The following is a 21292-nucleotide window of genomic DNA, read 5'->3' on the forward strand; positions in this document are numbered from 1 at the left end:
ATTGCTCTATGGCAAAGACAAACTTTATTTGGTTGGTTCATGAGTTTTTTTGTTTTGTTTGGTTTGGTTTGGTTTTTCTTTTTTGTCTTATTTTGTTTAAAGCAGAGTCTCATTCTGCACTTCAGGCTTACTTGAAACACACTAAGTAGCCTAGGCTGCCCTTGGATGCACAGATATCCTTCTGCCTAAGTCTCCCATGTGCTAGAATTATAGACATGTGCCACCATTGCCCAGCAACAAGGGAACAGAAACATTAAATGAGCAATTGCCATCGTCGTACAAGAGTTGGCACCCATTAGAAGGCCGGCTCTCTGGCTCTCACGGTTTGCCTTGCTTTGGGCACCTTCTGTTTGTCCCCCTTTGCCAGTATCTGGCTCCTGTGCTCTAGTCTGGCACATGTGTAAAAGATGACTCTCCTGTACTGTGCCACTACTGGGTTCTTCCCCTGCATTGCCCTGGCTCTACTGCAGTAGCCCGGTGGTCACTGTTGGCTCCCTGCTCCCAACTCCCCCATCTCTAAGTATGCTCCATACTATTCTTGTTTGGTTCTCCTGCCCCTGAAATATGCCTCTTTTGTGATATCTTTAAAAATCTAATGATGACTCCTTTCTGCCTGGCCTACAAGTGCCCTCACATTCTTTCTTCCCTCAAAACTGCACATTCAGACTCATTCCAAAACAGCAGTCATGACCATAAATCTGAAGTATCCAGTCTTTCTTAGTCTAGATATATCGACGCATAGATCCCATTTTCAAAGCTAAGTCTTACTGGGAGGCTCACATCTGGAACTAGCTTCAGACTGGCAGTAGGTGAGGTGACAGCCCCACCTGGAAGGAGAGTGGGTAAGACTCCTCCCTGCCAAGCTTCCTCTAAAGAGCCCCCTTACAGCCTTTTCTCCCTTCTACACTCTGAGCTCTTTTATATTTTGCTGTAGTCAAGTACATATAGCATCATGTTTGCCATTTTCTGGGCACATTGTTAGAGCTAAGTCTTGTGATATGAAGTGTATTCACATCATTTCATGATCATCACCCACTTTCATCCCCAGGTCATTTTCATTTTCCAAGACTGAAGCTCTGAACTCTGAGCACACTAAATTCCCATACCCATGAGCTCATACTGCTTTTAGCCTGTGGTGTTTAGTATTCCCAGGACCTCATATCAATCAATAGCTGCCCTATAACTATCTTAGTGTCTTATCTTAGAAACATGACCCAGATTTCCTCTCCTTTAAATAATATTTCATTATCCATATTGCCACAGTTTGTGCTGCCATTGATCCTTCTATAGATACCATGTTGTTTCAACTTCTCTACTGTTGTGAAGGATGTTTTTTACCATTCACCATACTGCTTTTTATCTTTGAGAAAGAGAACTGGAAGTGGAATGGCTGGGTTGTATACTGACTTTTGTTTAGGGACTTGGGGAATTCTCTGTTTTCCATGCTAGCTATACCATTTTACATTCCCTATAATTATGTACAAGATTTTAAATTCTTTACACCCATCACACTATGTATTTAGTATTTTCTGGTTATTACCCATTTTAATGGGAATAAAGTAAAATTATGTACTGGCTAGTTTTGCGTCAACTTGACACAGCTGGAGTTATCACAGAGAAAGGAGCTCCAGTTGAGGAAATGCCTCCATGGGATCCAACTGTAAGGCATTTTCTCAATTAGTGATCAAGGGGGAAAGGCCCCTTGTGGGTGGGACCATCTCTAGACTGGTAGTCTTGGGTTCTATAAGAGAGCAGGCTGAACAAGCCAGAGGAGGCAAGCCAGTAAAGAACATCCCTCCATGGCCTCTGCATCAGCTCCTGCTCCCTGACCTGTCTGAGTTCCAGTCCTGACTTCCTTTGGTGATGAACAGCAGCATGGAAGTGTAAGCCGAATAAACCCTTTCCTCCCCAACTTGCTTCTTGGTCATGTTTGTGCAGGAATAGAAACCCTGACTAAGACAAATTATATAGTATTTTATTTGCATTTCCCACTGAATGAGGCCAAGCATCTCTTCCTGTACATATCGACCATTTGTACTATGTCCTGAAATAATGTCCCATAATGTGATTTCAGTTTTGTCACAATTCCAACATCTGTTTTCTTTTAAATTTTCTGCCTGTGATTTTTGCCTGTAATTTCTGAATCCAACTTCACACAAAGGTTTTTCTGACTTCTTAAAAGGTATTTGTAATTTAAGCTTTATGCCCAGAGCTCTTACTTCCTTCTAGAAGGATTCATATGCTACTAGCATCACTTTTCTGTAGACATTTCATATTCAAGTTTTCCTTATGGTTGCTTTGGTATAGTCAGTTACTATCATATTGGCATCCATGAGCTGTTGAGGCATCCCACATCAGGGTTGAGACATGAAGAATCCAATTCTAATATCTCTATAATGGGAATACAAGGTGTAGGAACTGCATGGTATCTACTGTATCCCCCCTGTATCCCATTGAGCTTACATCCTACTGGGGAAGTAGGTCAGTGTCCTGGAGATTTCACCAAATAAAAATGAATTGGTGGTAAATCCTGTGATCTCTGTGAAGAGTAAGGAAGGGGAGCAAGTGTATCAAACCTGAAGGTGGGGAGGCGAAGATGTGGTAAGAACATTTAGCAAGCACATCATGAGGGCTGTGGACAGCTGTTCCCTTACTTCATAGGGGAAAGAAAAAAATAAGTTCCAAATCCAGGATGAGAGATTAATTTAGGTATATCCTGAGAATGTGTATCTAGGTTACCATGGATGCTAAGTCTCTCTGTTTAGAGATTTTTTTTTTCTTCTTAGATAAAATAAAGGAGGGAGGGTGATGAATTGACTCCTTAGTCTTCTCAATAATAAAATGATATTACAGGAGAAAAATCTGTATTTTGAGAGTAATCAATTTAACTGAAATCACTCCCAGCTGTGATGCTCACATCTGTTGCTTATTTCCTTTGCACAACTTCTGTGCCATTCATGATCGTGTGAGTGTGCGTAACAATAATAACTACATAACATCTTTGTGTTGGTTTTAGTCCTCACTTCTCTGCCTTTTAAAAAATATTTGAATGCTGGGTGGAAAGCATTAAAGTGTTCAGCTCTGATTTTTCCTATCTGGGTCACTTATTGGCTGGCCACTGTTGGATTGGAAGCGATGTTGATTGAAAAAAATCTGTAACATCAAATAATCTAAGACTTAACTACCATTTGGTTTTAAACTGGACTACCTGATTAGCGACCAGAGACTGATCTTCATAGGCTGGTTAAATGGGAGGAGAGCCAGCTATTAGTAAAATAAGCTTTCATCCTCCGAACACATACCAAATGTTCAGGAGGCGAAGAGACATGGCAGGGGAGATTTTGACATAACCAGGGAAGTCAATTTGACATTGATTTTCTTTTCCCACAAGCAACCTGTTAAATCCATTGATGTGGGCTGGAGAAATGGCTCTGCAGTTAAGAGCACTGACAGCTCTTCCAGAGGTCCTGAGTTCAATTCCCAGCAACCACATGGTGGCTCACAACCATCTGTAAGGGGAATCTGATGCCCTCTTCTGATGTGTCTGAAGACAGCTGCAGTGTACTCATATAAAATAAATATATAAATCTTTTTTAAAAATTAAAAAGTAAATCCATTGATTGTGAACTGGCCTACTAACATTTTCAATTTCAGGCCTCCATTGCTTTCCAAGAGAATTCAAGTCTACTTTTCTATGGGGTGTATGTCACAACCTTCTCTGCCACTGTGTTATCTTGAGTTCTTTGTATATTGAGTTCTATGTACTACAGTTAGAGGAGTCCTCACATGAGGCATGGTTTAAGTAGATTTTATCTCCTAGCTATAATATGAGTCCCTCCATAGCTACAACTTCCTATCATTTTCTACCCTCTGCCTTGTTCCTATTCCTTTCTTGTACATGAACCCTCTCCTTTCCCAACAGCCCACAAAGAAGTCCCTTTCTGCACAACCTACACTCGCCTTCAAGGCCCTGGGGAGTCTTCCTGCCTTTTTTCAATTTAACCCTAGATAGAGTAGTATTTTTTTTTCACAATGCCCATGCCATCCCATCATGGAATCTAATATCTTGTAGTTATATATGTATTCACCTGTCTTAACCTTCATTCCCTATGAGCTTCCTGGTAGAATGGATGGGACATGTTCATACTTGGGGTTCCTGTATCAAGCACACAAGTGTTTGTGATGGTTAAAGGAAGACATGATCATCCCTAAATAGACTAGCATTTCTAAAGTATTAGAAGTTTCATCTTAGACAAGGAAATTAAAGCCACCCTTTAAGATTTTATAGAGGTACTTTAAATCCAGATATTCTGCTATGAAGAAAGATGCTAAAAAAAAATTTTATTTAAGCCATCCCTTTATTAGAACTGAGTTTGTAAAAGACAAGCAAGAAAAAATGCTGTAACTTCTAAAACAGCAGCCAGGAGTTGTAAATAGAATCTTACTTTTACTTGTTCACTAATTTATTCAGCAAATATTAACAGATATCTACTTACGAAACAAAAAATGTTCAAAGTCCATTGTTGGAGTGCCACGCCTCCAGGCAGGTTCGTTCTTCTCTAGGTAGGCTCATTGCTGTTCCGCGCCTTCAGCTTCAAGTAATTCCATTCTTTCTTCAGCAAAATGCTTTTCCGATTGTAATTATAACCATCTAGAAAAAGGGAAACATTGTTGTGAAGAATAACATAAAATATACAAGGGGAAGACAAGGTTAGAGAGAAAAGTTAATTTCTAACCCATTCTCTCATGAGGAGAACACAACTTAAGTATTATTTATTGGAAAAAACAGCCCAATTGGATCAAAACCTGAAATTACCATCAAGTCTTGGTAGATTATATGACAAGTGCCTATAGGAAGATAACTTAATTTGCACAGTATCTCAGCATGGGTTTTCTATCTGCTCTAATAGCCTGAGGACTTGGGTTCTTGAAGTAATCAGCATGGCATCTTAGACATACTTATGCACATGTTATCAGCCAGAAATGGGTTAATGTCCATGTACCAAGGCCATTTATTAAATGGCAGAGAGTTTGGCAGGGCTTCCTGGATTTTTTTTTTTTTTTTTAGTGTGAATATTTGATCAGAGAAGTTCTGATAATCTCCTAGGATTTTGTTATGGAAAGGACAGATTTATGGCTACAGGGTTTCAGTGTTTATCTAGTTTAAAACCTTGGACTTGTGACAAAACAGCACATGGCCTTCCATCTGTTTGCTTTTTCTGTGGTTCCATTTTTTGAGCAGATTGAGGAGATCTATTATACTAAAAATATATTCTATTCTATAGTTTTCAAGCCAAGCTAAGATCGTTCATTTTTAAGCCCTCTAAGAATGGGGATGCTGAGGTACTACTTTTCCCAAAGTCTCAGACTCAAGTGTGTACCGAAAATAATGTTGGTGAATTTTCCGTACATGCACTCAGGAGGCATGGGTTCTTGAGAATTGAAATAGCATCTTGTATTTCTTACTCTGCCTGTTTGTGCCTTTTGTACTCTAACTTGGAGGCCCCCTCAGGCAAGCCTCCTCCTGTGCCTCAGTGCAATTTCCTCTGCTTTGTCATGGTTCTGCCCAGACGAGAGTCTGAATATCTGCCTGTAAAGACAAAATTCAACCTATTGAAATGAATAGTTGAATCAGTAATTTGCTTTAGATTATACTGCCCAAAACTCATTCTCCAAGCTTTAGGATATTAGAGGCCCTCCCTGATTACACTCATGGAGACGCTGTCACCTAGTTATTATGTGCATGGATAAACTATAAACTACGGCATGCTGAAATGAATTCAGTAATTAGTCCAGTCTATACAGAGTTTTTCCAGGCTGGGAATCTGGCAGAGTGGAAAGCACTTGCCTGGCTTGCAGGAGACCCTGGGTTCAATCTCCGGTACCACAAAACAGAAGAGAAGGATTTTATCACTCTGGGTCCATCTGAAATCCTCAGAATGTATAGAAAGCCCCTATTCTTTTCTAAAGCATGGTCTCTGAACAGTGGAAGATAACATCAGAGGCAAGAGTGAATGGAATAACAGTGGGAAGGATGCATATCTGACAGTTCTTTATAAGCTGTCAAGGCTGCTGGAAAATATGCCCCCATTGTACTTCATAACCACTCTGAGAAATGTCTTATTTTACAACATTCCAAATGTGGAGAGTGACCTAAGAAATGAGGTCGCTCACCTCAGGCCACAGTAATACTAAAGGTGGTTTCGGACTGGTACCCAGCTCTCTCTTCCACATCTTTCTGGTGTGGTATACTCCACATAGTATTTTTAAACTATCTATGAATACTACTCTGTAAGTCCTTTTCAAGGCCTTGATAATGTAAACAAGACAAAAATAATATATCTGAGATTAAAGCATTCAAATGGCTATTTTCATGGGACTGGCCTTTGTAACCATGGAGACAGACAGTCTTCTATGAAGACTGAGGCAGAAAGTGAGATTGTAACAAAAATTATTTTCACTTGTGCTGTGGAGTAGGGAGGGTATAAGGGTAGGAAGTGATGTCATTACTGCAAAAAGAAAAGGCCAGATATTTCATAATTGGATAATAAAAATCATTGCTTATCAATGATCCAGTGCCAGTGGGGACTGTTTCCTCCACTTTTCATCGTTTCTGCTGCTTTTAGTAACACGGTGGTCCATGTCATCATAGTCACCTTCCCTTCCAGTGACACACCCATAACTGCTGATGTAAAAGCAATGATTCTCAGGGTGTTTTTAAAAAAAAAAAAGTCTTCTTAAATACTTTCCAGGAAAGAGGGGGAGAAGGAAGAAAGACCCACACATCCTCCCCACCAAGCCCAAGTTAATATATTCTGTGATGACACATAAAATCTCAGGCTTAGCAAAGCTCTTATTCAAGGTTAAGTTACTTGCTTTTGAAATTTAAGTTTCTCCTCTACCAACCAAACATCATCAATGAAGAATCAATTTTAAATATTGTAGATGCTGACTCAAAGTTGGTCTGCTGTGACAGCTCGTCTCAAATCTTTTTCCCTCAGTAATCATGTTGATTCAGGTTTATCCCATGTTAATGGTCCAGCCATGGGGTATTACATCATGGTCTCAGGAGACCACCCCTAAAAGCTAGTTATGTTTGATCTAATACCAATTTGCCTCACTTACACTTGAATTATAATTATGTTATTTAAGTTCAAATTGTTGAATGTCACCAATGAAATGAGTGCCCCAAGAAAAAGTTGCTTCAATTGAAAACAAAATACGAGCCCTAGAAACCTACAATGCAATAAACAAAAAATGGAAACCTATTCTTGTGTGTGTGTGTGTTAAATCTTTTTACCATTTATCTATTTATCTATTCACTTTCCATTCCAATCCCAGCCCTGCAAACCTGTTCTCAAAGCAATGTACATTCTTACATTCTATGAGAAGGGTGACCATAAATCCACATTAACTAAGCCAGGCTGACATGTGAAAGAAATATAGAAGTTATTAAAATAGCCTGGAATGCCACAGTAAATAGTTTGACTGGAGCATCTGGCAGTGTGTAATGTGTTTAAGGTATGGTATCATTCGATCAGGTAAAGGCAGTCTCCTAAATTTGCCAATGAGAAAGTCACTCACACCTTCCCCACAGCAGGTTTGGTAGTTAGTAACAGTAGTAGCAGTTCCCAGAGCAGTGAGTGTAAGAGACAATATAACTAGAATTATTGCAGTAACAGAAACAAAGAAAGTTTACTTTTAATGATTTGAAGAACCAATATTATAGCTGTGGAAAACTGTGAAAGATCTGAAATTTAACCCACTCTCAACTTAAAGTATTTGTACAGGACCACTGATAGTGGCAGGAGACACAAGACCACTAAGTCAGAAGAAAAGGACCACGGCAGTAGCCAGAACATTAAAGGTTTCTTATGCTGATCTCTATGTTCCACGGGGAAATACTAAAATGGTCAGACGACTCTTCATTTACAAGAGATGTGAGAACCCTTGGTTTAAGGACCAGAGCTCATTTATGATAAACAGTGGTGAGCCTAGCCTGCTTTGGTAGTGGTAGACCATTGTCTCTATTGTAAGGCTATTATGTACTGGATTCAAACATCCTTGAGATAACAGAACAAGAAAAAGACAGAGCAAAGTTCTACTCAAAGACATGCATGAATATAAGAGATCTGTGAAAAATTATTTCCCAATAATGAGTGAGTATAAAAAGTCTAATGAAAGATATTTAATGGCAAACGTTCTAAAGAACAGAAAGATCAAGAATCAAGACTTAAAATAAAAGCATTGAACAGAGTTGATTTAAGAGAGGAAAGGAGGTTGTTTCTGTATAGAACATGAGAGGACAAGAAAGAACTAAGTAAGAATAAGCAAAAAATGTAAACTGATCACTGTCTTTGAATACAAGCATCTCAGAGAACCACTTGAGAAACTCATACTCCACTGCTTCTTGATTCTACCACTATGCAACACCCCAGCAAATATGGCAGCTGGTTTCAAGTGGTACCAATTGACAGCAGGCAGGGAAAGATCAGTTGGAGATGTCTTCAAGTGGATATTCCTCTAGTTAGGTTCATCCCATGTGTTTCAATAGCCATTTGCCTTGAACAGGGAACATGGAACTAGCACAGGTCTGAAGGAAGGAAATTATGCAAGTGCAGCAAGCCTGTGAAACAGGACAAATGCTGACCCAAACCATCCCACTCTTAATAGTTCACAGGTAATTTGTCAAGGCCTCACCTTTATTGAGTGCAGCGGTGTCTTTGAGTGACTAGATTTGTGAGTGTGATGTTTTATTGTGGAAGAAATAGTATTCTCTATCCTCCCCACCCTCAAAATTAAGCGGAACCAAGTTGTAATTGTGCTAGTAATGGTTGCTTTGCCTCACCAGGAAAAGTAAAGCTCTGGAAAGCAAAGATGTGAGAGGCAAGCCTGAGCTTAGAGATGGAACTCTAGTCAAACAGGGTCTGAGGAACCACCTATTGAGAGAATGGGGAGGGGGGTACGAGAAACACAAAGAATGGACAGCAAGTCTGATTGAATAAGCTGACAAATTTTATTTTTCCCAGGCAGGTTTTGTACCCAATAGAAGCAGGATATGGGGAGGGGGATGATGCAGAATCGCTTTGTTTCTGGGGGAACGCACCTGTTCCCAAAAGCAGGATATTGGCTAGATAAAAAGTTTAGCAGGAGGAACAGAACAGAGTGGGTTGCTAGGTACCTGTCCACAAGATCTATAGCTATTTGTTCTTAACTGGGGGTAGTACTTTCCTACAGAGGCCTCAACTTTTTCCATAGACATCTCAACTAAGCTAGTACTTTTCCACTAAGGCCAAAACTTTGTAAGTAAACACTTATGGCTGACAAGGCAGTTTAAACAGGGTGGCTCCCAACAAGTTCTGAGCACCATGTTGTCTTTATTAGGAGTCTGGCAGGATACCTCCAAAGTTAATCGCCTGTCTCTTTTAAATGCTGGTACTGAGAGTCATGAGAACTGGACTTGACTGTACTTACAGCTCTTCAAAATAAAGACCTGCTCTGGCTCTGAAGTTTTTTTCTGTGCAAAGAGCTCCCCAATGTGCAATTTCCAAAGCCCTGAAGGTGTAAGTAGTGTCGAAAGCACAAATCGCATGAGACACAAGCTGAAAATTCACAATGATCTGTTGAATGGAATAGTATGGAGAACCAATGTGGAGAAATCCTATCAAACACTGAGATCCTTTGCTAACCATTGGGAATCTAGTAGAAAATAATCATTCCTTAACATACATGATCCCTTTCAGTAGTCTTGTTCCTTGCATTCAAAAGATACTGTACCATCAATTAGGGTGACTGTATCACAAAGCACAGAGATGTCAATATCTGACCTCTTCCAAGTATGTCAGTCAGAGCCCAGCCACCTTTGTCAACATTGGAAAACATTATTTTTGCCTAAAGGGTAGCTAATTGAATGTAATAACCTATTCAAGCAGTTGTATTGTAGTAACAGTTGTGCAGCTGGTCTTCGTGTGGGATTCCTAAAGCAGGAGCAGTGGCTCACTCTGACTGTGTTGCCTGCCCTTGGGTCCCTTTCTCCTAACTGAGTTGTCTTGTCTAGTCTCAATACAAAAAGATGCTCCTAGTCTTACTGCAACTTGATATGCCAAGGCTGGTTGATATTCATGGGAGGCCTCCCCTTTTCTGAGGAGAAGGGGAGGAGAGGTGGATGGAGAGAGGTGAGATGCAAAGGAGGGACTGGAAAGAAAGGAGGGAAGGAAAGCTGTGATGGGGATGTAAAGGAAATAAATGATACATACATACATACATACATACATACATACATACATACATAAAACAATCACCCAATGCAATAAGATACATGTCACTCAAGTACAATTATTTCTCATTTTCACTGGCTTCTCTTTTTCTCACTAACAGTCATGTATATTTTTTAGCTAGCTCATGATTTACACAGTATTTTATTTTCCTTTTTTATCCTATAAGCATTTTCCAACATTTTTACTGGCATTTTATTTTTAACACTAAACAACTAAATGTTATTTAAATGTCCCAGTCAAAAGCAACTTTATAAGCCCTATCTTCTGTTTTGTACAGCTCAGAGCCTCTTCCATTCTCCATGCAGCTTTAAAACAGCAACTGAATGCCCTGTAGGGCACTGTGTTATTACTCCATAGAAAGAAGAAAGCCACTCTAATGCTATCCCGAGCAACAGCAAAAACACACCAGCAAATGGTCACGAATCCCAACGCACATTTCCTGTTCCAGTAAGAGGGGAGCTAAAGAGAAGAGACTCTTGAGCTTCATTTGAAGGTTCTTTCAAATGTCAGATGGTTTCATGTATTTGAATGAAGAGTTCACTCTAAAAGCCCACTTTCTGGCCAAACACTGTCCTGGTCCACTGTACAACACTGCCCCCAAGTGGCCTTCCAGCTTCTGCCTAAACACCAGACCTCCCAAGCTAAGATCTGGTTTGTCTGTTTGGTTATCTATTTGCTTGCTTGCTTGCTTGCTTGCTTGCTTGCTTGCTTGCTTGCTTGCTTGCTTGCTTGCTCATGATCGTCTTGCCTCAATTTCCTGAGTGCTGAGATCGCAATCATGTACTAACTAACAGGCCTGGCCTCTTCTAGCATCTTTAAATCTTAATCACTTGGGATGAAAGACAGAGCTACAAACAGCTTCCTTAATGTCTCTCATTTCCCCATCACTATTTAATAATTCTTTGATTTCCTAAATATTTGTGAAGCCATTTGGAAATTCTGCTGCATCTAGGACAAATATTTCCTTTAGCAATTATACAACCAATCAAGGATAAGAGATAATTTTGACTATGTAAAGCATTTCACCGTCATTTGATCAGTCTGCTACCAACATGAGGGGCAGTCCCTAGTTTCCTAAAGAGTCTCTAAGTTATCCCTCCACTCAAACTAAAAACAAAAACAAAGAACAAACAAACAAACAAAACCCTCTGTAAAACCAACGATTACTCAAATAAGTAAAAGCACAAAGCACCAGACAAATGGCTACAATATTCTGGGTCTTCTGGGCAAATTAGCAGATGTTCTCTAACCCAAATCCTCATCCCCAGAACTAAGGTGGTCCTCACAGCTCTCCAACTCCCTGCAAACAGAAGCTGGCTCCTGGAGCTTTGGTATGTGCTTCTATGGAAGGAGAGTGGAGAGGGGAAGGGGAGTCTATGGGAAGTACATCACAGTAACACTGACCTTTCTCTAACTGGTCCTTATCCTCACAGATCACAACCAGGTTTGCCCTCGTGCCTAAAGCCCTGTTCCATGATTCCTTGTGGGTGCGTCTTCCTGCACCAAACATTTCTGTCAGATTCCTCCCTAACTGCTGGGGATGCCATCATTTACACCATTAAGGCCCAGTTTGCATTTGAAATAAATATATACTGGCCAGGTGCTTTGTTTTCTCGTCTACGAAGAAGAATGGATCATAAACTCAAGAGCCTACCCAAAATGATACAACTGTTTTCCAGATAAGGAAGGGCCAGCTCCAGCTATCCCTGCCCATTCTGATGTTCCAGTTACTGATCTGATTCCATCAGTAAGGTGGGGATTACAGAGCGGGCTTCAGAACAGCATTTCTAAAACTCTGGTGAAGGAATTTGTCTCATTTGTTTGTCTTCTTTCCATTTGTTCTGCACAGATACTTTTGTAAACAATAGTGATGAATAATTTAGGATAAATGTAACCAAGCGCTTGACTATCAGGGTATTGTCAACTGTTATAAAAACAAATTATAGCTGGATGAAGTTACCACTTGTACAGACTTGTAATGCTAACACTTTAGAGGCATAAGACCTCAAGTTCAAGACTCATGTGGACACATAGAGCTACCTGTAGCAAACAAAACTGAAATATTAATTATTATTCTAAATGATTTCTTTTAATTTATGATCTTCTCTTGCTTGGTTTAAGGTCAGGGGCGGGTTGTTCTGGTCAGAGACAGCACTTTGGAATAGGACATAGAGAACAAATCGGTGACTAAATCTATAGAATGCTTTCCCATCCTTTCTCCCAAAGCTACTATTCGAACGTTCATTAATTCATCTGTCTGTCCTTTCAGCAATATGTGTGTATGTGTGTGTGTGTTTGTGGTGCTTGTGTGTGGTATATATATATATATATATATATATATATATATATACACACACACACACACATATATAGTTTTTAAATAGGGAGAGTTTTTAAATAGAAAGTATAAAAGGTCTTATACAATAGTCTGTAAGTTGGACGACGAGCTAAGATATTGGCAGAGATATGCTGTCTCTGAATCATATAAGAGACTATTCTGTGGTTTTCTCTGTCTCTGGAAGTTCCCCAGTAGCCCACGGTGTTCCTTGGTTTGTGAACCATCATTGTAATCTGTCTCCATCATCACAGGGCCTCTCTGAGTGCCTGTGCTTTGAGGTGGGGGGAGGCATACTTTTTTCTGTATTCTACTCTAGTCCAGGAAGCTAAGTGCCCAGATGAGATTGTAGAGTAGCTGTTATTAGAAGCAGGAGCCACACATGTGGCCTAAGACAATGTGAAGAAAGCAGAGTTTGGAGTATAACCTTGAATCAGCTCAGACTTGTCAGAAGGTAGGACATGGCATCTCCCTTAGAGACTCGAGCAGCTAGTGCTTTAGTTTCTTACTGTTGCCATCAGAACAGTGGAAAGATATCATTCTTTTATTGCAAGACATAATTTGTGTTCACCTAAAATAAAAAAGCTGTGTAATTAGGCTCTATTGCCATGATAAAAAAACAAAAACAAAAACAAAAAACAAAAAACCATGACTAAAAGCAGCTTGGAGAGGAAAGGGTTTATTTCACTTTCAAATCATAACTCATCAAGGGAAGACAGGAACTGCAGCAGTACTGGAGCACTGTTGCTTACAGCGTTGCTCCTCATGATTTGTTTAGTTTAGCCTGCTTCCCTATTCCTAGGACAACCTGCTCAGTGAGGGAACTGTTCACAGAGTGCTGGGCCCACCCACATTGAACAGAAAATGTCTGGAGGACTTGCCTACAGGCAAATATATATATTTGTACATATATGTGTACACATATACATATATATGTATATATATATACATCAGATAGTGTGTGTATATACATATACATGTGTGTGTGTGTGTGTGTGTGTGTGTGTGTACATACACACACTAGCTGGTGTATATATAACCCATTAAGTTGGCCATTGTTGCACACTGGAGACACAGTAGTAAATAGCAATCGGCCTCTCTACTCTTGTTGAGGAGCCTTCCCACTGCTGGAAATGTTTTCAATGGAATATGTACCAAAACAGAAACTAAAAGTCTAGCACTACAACGTTATTAGTTGTTTTTCTTAGATCTAATCTTAGAAGTTTTCACCAACTATATATCATTTCTTCTAAGGAAAAGCAAAGAATTAATTACTCTCATTTCCTTACCCACTAAAAAAAGCTTTTTCCCTCTCAGCTTACAAATCTCTACTGGCCAACACGACTTTCTGTCTCATCTTCTTCAGCTATACTAGTTCCACCAGAATTCTCTCTAATGCTAAGCATTCTCTGAATGCCTATAAAAACCATGCTTCTAAATATAGGCCTTTCAATCTGTCAATCAACAATTACAACACATAATATAAACCAGAGCTCTGCTTACTTTTAAGGACTTTTCCCCTCCTCTGACCTTCAGAGTAAGAGCATCTAGTGTCTCGGTTGCTCTAGAGAAGCGCTAGCCAAAAGTGTGTGAGGGGCAGGGGCTTGCCTGGCATCTTGTTCTCCTTCCTTCTTCAATAGTTTAGGGTAGCTTTGTCTTCCTCCCATCAGTGCTGTGAACCCTTACATCTTAGGAGACAATCTTTGAAAAGATCAGATGTCACATATGGAGGTGGGCAATCCTGTTCTACCATCTAGGGACTTCAGGGCTCCCTACCACACCCATCATTTGTCAGGCAGAATCCTATGCACCCACAGGACCAGGACCATACTGCATCTGACTTTGTTTGCCAAACATACTATGCCTTGACACCGAATACACTTAAATGTTTGTTAAGCATAACAGCTTATCCCCAAAAGTGGGGTCACCTGAGAGCTGTGGTGTTGTATTGTTAGAGACAAGATGCACCATGGGAAACCATTATAACAGAAAAGAAAAATAAGGATCTGTTATGTCGTCTGACACATTGGTGCATTTGTACTTCTTGCTTCCACATTCTTCTCATTCAACTCATGAAGCTTACCAAGAGTTGTGATATGAAGAATTTGAAATGATCCTAAATCTTCCCAGACAGCAGGAGAGGGATATAAGCCTTCCTGCAAAAAGCCAAACTGAGTGTACCTCTCCACTGATGGCATGATTGCTTCAAGAGCAGACAATCTGACTTCAACCCTGGAATGCTGCTAAGACAAACATGCTATTTTAGACTGCCAGGTAGCTCCATGGAAGAGACCAACATGGCCAAAGGCCAACTTCAGGGGACAATGGTGATGCAGCCCTATATTAAGCAAGGAGGCATCTTCTCTTCATCATCATCATCCTCATCATCATCCTCCTCCTTCCCACTTTTTAAATGAGATAGAAGGAAAGGACTGCTGCTAAGTTCTGAGCTGTTCCCTAGCACCTTTGATCAGACATGAGAGAACTAGGACTGTCTATATGAAGAGTGAAAACGGATGCAAGGAATAAAGAAGTCATTTCACTTTCTTCTTATTGCAAGAGAGTATAACCTGTGTCTTTATTTGCACAAAATAAAGGCAAGAAGTGCCTGCAGTTTGGTCCTAGTGTGTCAGCTATGGTTCTTCCAGCTCAGTGCACTTACTACTAGCTTTGGGGCTCTGGGGTGCACAGGCTTGGCTGCTTCATACTGAGATGTGTGCAGGGGTTAAATTTGCAGAATACGAAATGGACTGGGGGAGGGGAATAAGCAAATGGAATAGGACAAGAAAGATGGCTCTGCTCTGCTATTTAGATCACTCACTTAGTGCTCTTGCAAAGGACTGGAATTCAGTTCCCAGCATCCATGAGGCACGGGTATCATGGAAGGAGCTCAAAACTCCAGCTGCAACTGGCAACACCAGATCCAGGGGACCTTACAGTCTCTTCTAGTCACCTGACCACTTGCACATACACGTACACACGCAGCAATAATAATAGTGGTAATAATGATCAAAACAAATACAAAAAAGTAAAATATTCCTTTAATAAATTTTGCTATTATTAGATGTTTAAGTGAAAATATTTTTGATATACTGGGTTACACAAGATATATTACTGAAATTAATTTTATCTTTTTTGTTTGTGTTAATTTTAATGTGACTAGCAGAAATTCTAACCACTCCTGTGGCTCACAGTACTGTTCCTTAGACAGTGCCTCTTTAAATGGTCATAACTAATGCAGAATTTGCTCTGGAAGGCTTTTACCTTCTCAAAGTCTCTTCATTGTTGAAATAAAGTCAGAGAAACTGTCAGACACTAATTTTGTTAACAATGCATTATATTTGTGTACATCTTCAAACTTGTTTCTCAAAAGTCACTTTCCATTTAAAACTAAATAAAAATTGGAGCTAATCTGATGACTCAGAGGCTCACAACATTGTCAGGAGACTCGGGTTTGGTTCCCAGCATGTGCAGAGAGGCTTACAGCTGGAAACTGAGTTCCAGGGGATCCAGAGCCCTCTTCTGGCCTCCACAGACATAGGACATACATGCACTGCACTCAAATACATTCAGGCAAAATGCTGATACACAAAATACATAAAATAAGTAAATCTTTCTTTTAAAACTACATGAAAGAACTGTATTTAAGGAAAAACATCTTACCATACTTCTCTCAACATTTGGAAGTATAGCCGGGCAGTGGTGGCACACGCCTTTAATCCCAGCATGTGGGAGAAAGAGGCAGGTAGATTTCTGAGTTCAAGGCCAGCCTGGTCTACAGAGTGAGTTCCAGGACAAAAAGTTTGGAAGTATAATAGTGTTAAGAAAATTACAACTTAAATAAACTTATTTTGCCAGTGACATAACAATTTTAACTTTATCAAGGCCATTTTGAGGGGATGGAGACAGGATTCCAACAGTTAAGAGCAATTGTTGTTGCAGAGGACCCTACTTTCATTCCCTGCACCCATGCCTGCTGGATCACAACCACCTGTGACTCCAGCTCCAAGGGATCCAACACCCTCCTATAGACTTTGTAGGCACCACACACACACACACACAGAGAGAGAGAGAGAGAGAGAGAGAGAGAGAGAGAGAGAGAGAGATAGATTTGAAAAAATTTTGGAATTTTCTTCCCAGATACAACTTTAAAGGGCTCATTGTAAGCACCCTTCTCTCTCTGACCATTGATGATGTTCATTCACTAATCTAAACAGATGAATTGTTTATCCTCACAACTACACATTTCCTCTTCTTTACTTCTTTGCTTGTATTTGTATAGTTATGATACTATGTAGAATTAAAATACTGCAGGCCCCATAGTTCTATTACATTCATCTTCAGTTTATAGCAAAACATAATATTAAATATTTATGTGGACTGTGAAAGCAGTCAATAGCCATATTCTACAGTGGATAATATAGAACCAAAATGGCTTGGATATCATCATTCTCTGCAGGCCTGGTGGAGACGCTCTGACAGAATATGATGGCTAATCTCTCGGTCCTATTTCTCCAAAGTGTCCTATAAATGAGAGGAACAGCTGCTGTCAAAAACTGACAAAATAACCAGCCATCTTTGGAATTTGGTCCCTTATCAGTTATGATGCTGGACCCTTTGTACTGATCAGGAGTGATTTAGCGAATATGAATCCCTCACTTTTGTGTATCATATGCTAAGGACTCAAAATAATAAATCTATGATGATAGCTTTGTCTTGGGCATAATGTAAACAACCACTGAAAGGCTGGTGGGAAAGTGTGCAGCAGTGGGGCTAGTAAGTCCACCTGGTTAGAGGGTGGTAGCCTGTTTGCTTTTCCTTTTTGTTTCTATCTCCATGAGTTTCTATTCAGTTGTGTTGAAAACAACTTAGAGGGGCTAAGGAGGCAGCTCAGCTGGAAAAATGCTCCTTCTCAAACATGATGACCTGAATTCAGTCTCTCAACATCCATGTAAAAGCTAGGCACAGCAGCTGTGTGCTTCTGTATGCCCATCACCAAGGCCAGCTGAATCAGGAAACCCAGGTTCAGTAAGACAGCACGTCTCAAACAATGTGGTAGAGAGAAACGCAGTAAGACACCCAGTGTTGACCTCTGGCCTCCACATGCACACACAAACAGCCACACACACACACACACACCACAATGGCATACCTGTACTTTTGAATAGACGAATGTGACAAGCCTTTCTTTGGACATTCATATCAGCATAACTAGAATGGAGAGTTTCCTAGTTGTTTGTTCTGCTCTGCTTATTCTGAAAGTTTGAGTGATGTTTCCCATGCAGGCACAGAGATGTTGCTATAATATACACCTTTTTTTGTCTGAACCACCTAGCTGTGATATTATTGATCTCTTGCTAGTATAAATTAAAACAATATTGATGACTTACATGTAAGTCTAAGACTCAAATTGTTTTGAGACTTAACCCATGCAGTGCCCTAGGTATATGCCTTACAGAATCCTACCTTATATTCCACAGATGTTTTTTTCATTTGCAAGACAAAATCTCTCTCCTTGAATCACTCAGTTTCAACAGCTCCAGGCTGCTTCTTTGTCATAAAATTTTTCATCAGACTTGGCATAAATCATGATAAACAATAATGTTTCAGACTTCTGTTTTCTCTTCATCTCACACTTCCATTCTATTAAGTCTGAAGTGTGACTTAACACTGTCAAATAGAAACACAATAATATAAGCCATTTCTTTAATTTCCAAGTTGCCACATCAAAAAAGTAAATATAATTGGACAGTGGTGGCACATGCCTTTAAACCTAGGACCCAAGAGGCAAAAGCAGGTGGATCTCCAGCCTGGGCTACACAGAGAAACTCTAACTCTAATTAATTAATTAAGAATGAAAAAGTAAACATAAACAGATGTAATTAACATCAATGTCATTTATTTAACCCATATAATGAGTGAATGAACTATCATTTCAACATGTGATTAAAATAAAAATTATTAGACTCTTCCATTGTTTCCCCCCCCCCCTAAATTTGATGTATGTCTATTTTAGCAACAGATTGCAGCTGGAGCTCATCATATCTCAAGGTCATCTGTGGCTGGCGACCACCATATTAGATTTACACAGTTGGCATCCACAATGACACAAGATGTCGAGTGTGGCTGTAGATCAACACAGGTCTCACCGGAGAAATCAATTGTCTATGTGTAAAAGCTTTAATTGTCTCCTTTAGCAGTTGGTGGACTAAAATGTCCTTACCTTTTTTCACTTATCTGCAGACAGTTTTGGTATTATTACATCATTTAAAAAGTCCAGCAAGCATTTCTTCTCTTCTTCTTAGTTCACTTTTTCTTAATTCTAAATTGAGACATATGTGAACTAGTCAGATGAGTTGAACAGCACTGTAATTTTTTTTTTTCTTTGAGACAGGGTTTCTCTGTGTAGCCCTGGCTGTCCTGGAACTCACTCTGTAGACCAGGCTGTCCTCGAACTCAGAAATTCGCCTACCTCTCCCTCCCAAGTGCTCAGATTAAAGGCGTGCGCCACTGCACCTGGCCCGTAAAATAAATTTTTAATTTTTTAGAACTAGCATTTATATTTCAGGAGAAAAGCAGATACCTTGTATATTGTTGCCTGGCAACATTTCTTCTCTTGCCTCCAGAATCAGTTTCTCTCACTTGATCAATTTATATAAAAATTAGTATCACCAAGAGAGTGAGATTCAACAAGAATTTTTACGTCCAAGCATCTCTCAAGCACAGAAACATGGAGAGTCAGAAGCAGCAATGGTACACTGTCCAGCTAGTAAAACTTTGACATGCGCACTCATCTTCTACCGCTAACTACAGTGTTCACATGTATTCACCGAGAAGCCCAACCTTAGGCCATTCATTCTTTGAGTCCGTTTTTCATAGGCTGCTTATGTGCAGTTACTATGTTCCAGGTCTCATACTGAACTCCAGGATTACATAATCATAGACATCAAGGAGCGCACAAGCCACGACTCCCTTTTGGGATTGGCTGGGTGCAAAGAGCCTTGGTCCTGTGGCTTGGCAGTTTCGGTATACTTCTCCCTCGGGCACCATTTCTCCACAGGGACTATGGGCAACCTCTCCAGACCCCTCTCCCTTGACTTCACTTCAAAATACAGCGTTTGGAGAGCTGCTGAAGGCAATCTGCGAGGCTATATACCAGATTGTTCACCTGGTGAACCTCCTCCCCACGACCATGACTCCGAGCAGGCGCCAGCGTCTATGACAATGCTTCTCAACCTGTGGGTCGTGACCCCTCTTGAGGTGTGGCCCATTTGCTTAGAATGCATGTGTCCCTGCGTGACTCCCATCTCCAGTACAACACAAATAAATAAGTGGAGGGAGAGATGAAGGAAGGACAAGGAAAAAGGGAAAGGAAGAGGAAAACGAAGAGGGAGGGAACATAAGCTTTGGAATTAATACAGTTGCTGCCTCTGTATTGAAAGTTCCTTAGGAAAGCTTGCTACTCCGTCTCTGGCTGGCTGGGCATCTCAGTATTACTGTTGCTTTCCCACAAGTGTAAGTCACAAATAATACACCTGCAGTGTCCTGAGCTAGCAGAGACGTGGCACACATCATTCCACATTTATCATTGCCTGTCTAGTTCATATAGTTCTCATTTTTTACAACATGATAGCAGTCAAACATCATAAAACAAGACCAGCCAAATTAAACAGCTTTGATCCAATCATATCATACGAGATTTGGAATGTAAACATATGTCTTAAAAGAAAACCACAGCCGTTAAAAGCAGCAAGTTTTTAGTTTTAGTTCTTTCAAAGAGTGCATTTGCAAGAAAAAAAAATTACATTCCAAGCAGAGAGTAACTTAACCTCCCTAAGGCACCATTTCGTTGCTTTCTACTGCAGTTTGTTAAATAACTGCAGAACTGCATTTTCAGTGTGATAAGTGGAGACACAAAGCAGCCTTCTCATGCTGCATAGTTAAACTGCCTGCACAAATTGGCTTTTATCACATGACACTGGGGTCATGTCCCTCTAATGAGAAAGGAAGGAAGGAAGGAAGGAAGGAAGGAAGGAAGGAAGGAAGGAAGGAAGGAAGGAAGGAAGGAAGGAAGGAAGGAGGAAGGAAACTTCAAAAAAAAAGATTTGGAAATGAGATGGGTAATAAGTGCTTCTCAAGGTAGCTGCTGCTGTAAATCTCCCAGAGAACCTGCCGTGGCTGCCAGTGGCCGTGCAGCAAGACTAGAGAATGAGGTCAGGGAGAGTCCTAGCTTTCCTGGTGTTGCCTTCTCTGTTTAGTGGGGGGTGCTCCTCTCCCTGATAACTTTTCTTGAATAAATGCAGTCCTCCAGGGGAAACAATGCTTTTTGGTTTCTGCACCCTTTACCTCATGTAAATGAGGCTTGGATTCAGGAATGGAGCTTTTAATCTCACTTACATCCCACCCAGACTAGGTTACACAGAGGCTAAGCTGCTCTTCTCTACAAATGCTTAGAAATCCTGCACTGTGTGCTCTGGAGTGTGGACTTCTTGTCTTCTGGTGTTTGGAGTGCACCCTTTAGGATAATATTCTCCAGTTCTAGACACACTGTCTACAAACAACAGAATGCCTTTCTTCATGGAGACTGGATATTATTCCTTATGGCTTGTTTATCCACTCACCCTCCTTGACACTGAAATAGCCACCATCACTCGGCTGCTGTGAACAGTGCAGTGAGCTT

General features: G+C 40.3%; 1 protein-coding gene across 1 annotated transcript in view; it reads left to right on the forward strand.

Annotated features, from left to right (window-relative positions):
* The window catches only part of Kcnb2 (potassium voltage-gated channel subfamily B member 2), a 423142-nt gene that overhangs the window by 318442 nt on the left and 83408 nt on the right, over positions 1-21292 (forward strand). The window lies entirely within an intron of this gene.

This window comes from Mus caroli, unplaced genomic scaffold (genome assembly GCF_978045245.1).
Source record: "Mus caroli unplaced genomic scaffold, Mus_caroli_1 scaffold_1, whole genome shotgun sequence".
Classification (NCBI taxonomy): domain Eukaryota; kingdom Metazoa; phylum Chordata; class Mammalia; order Rodentia; family Muridae; genus Mus; species Mus caroli.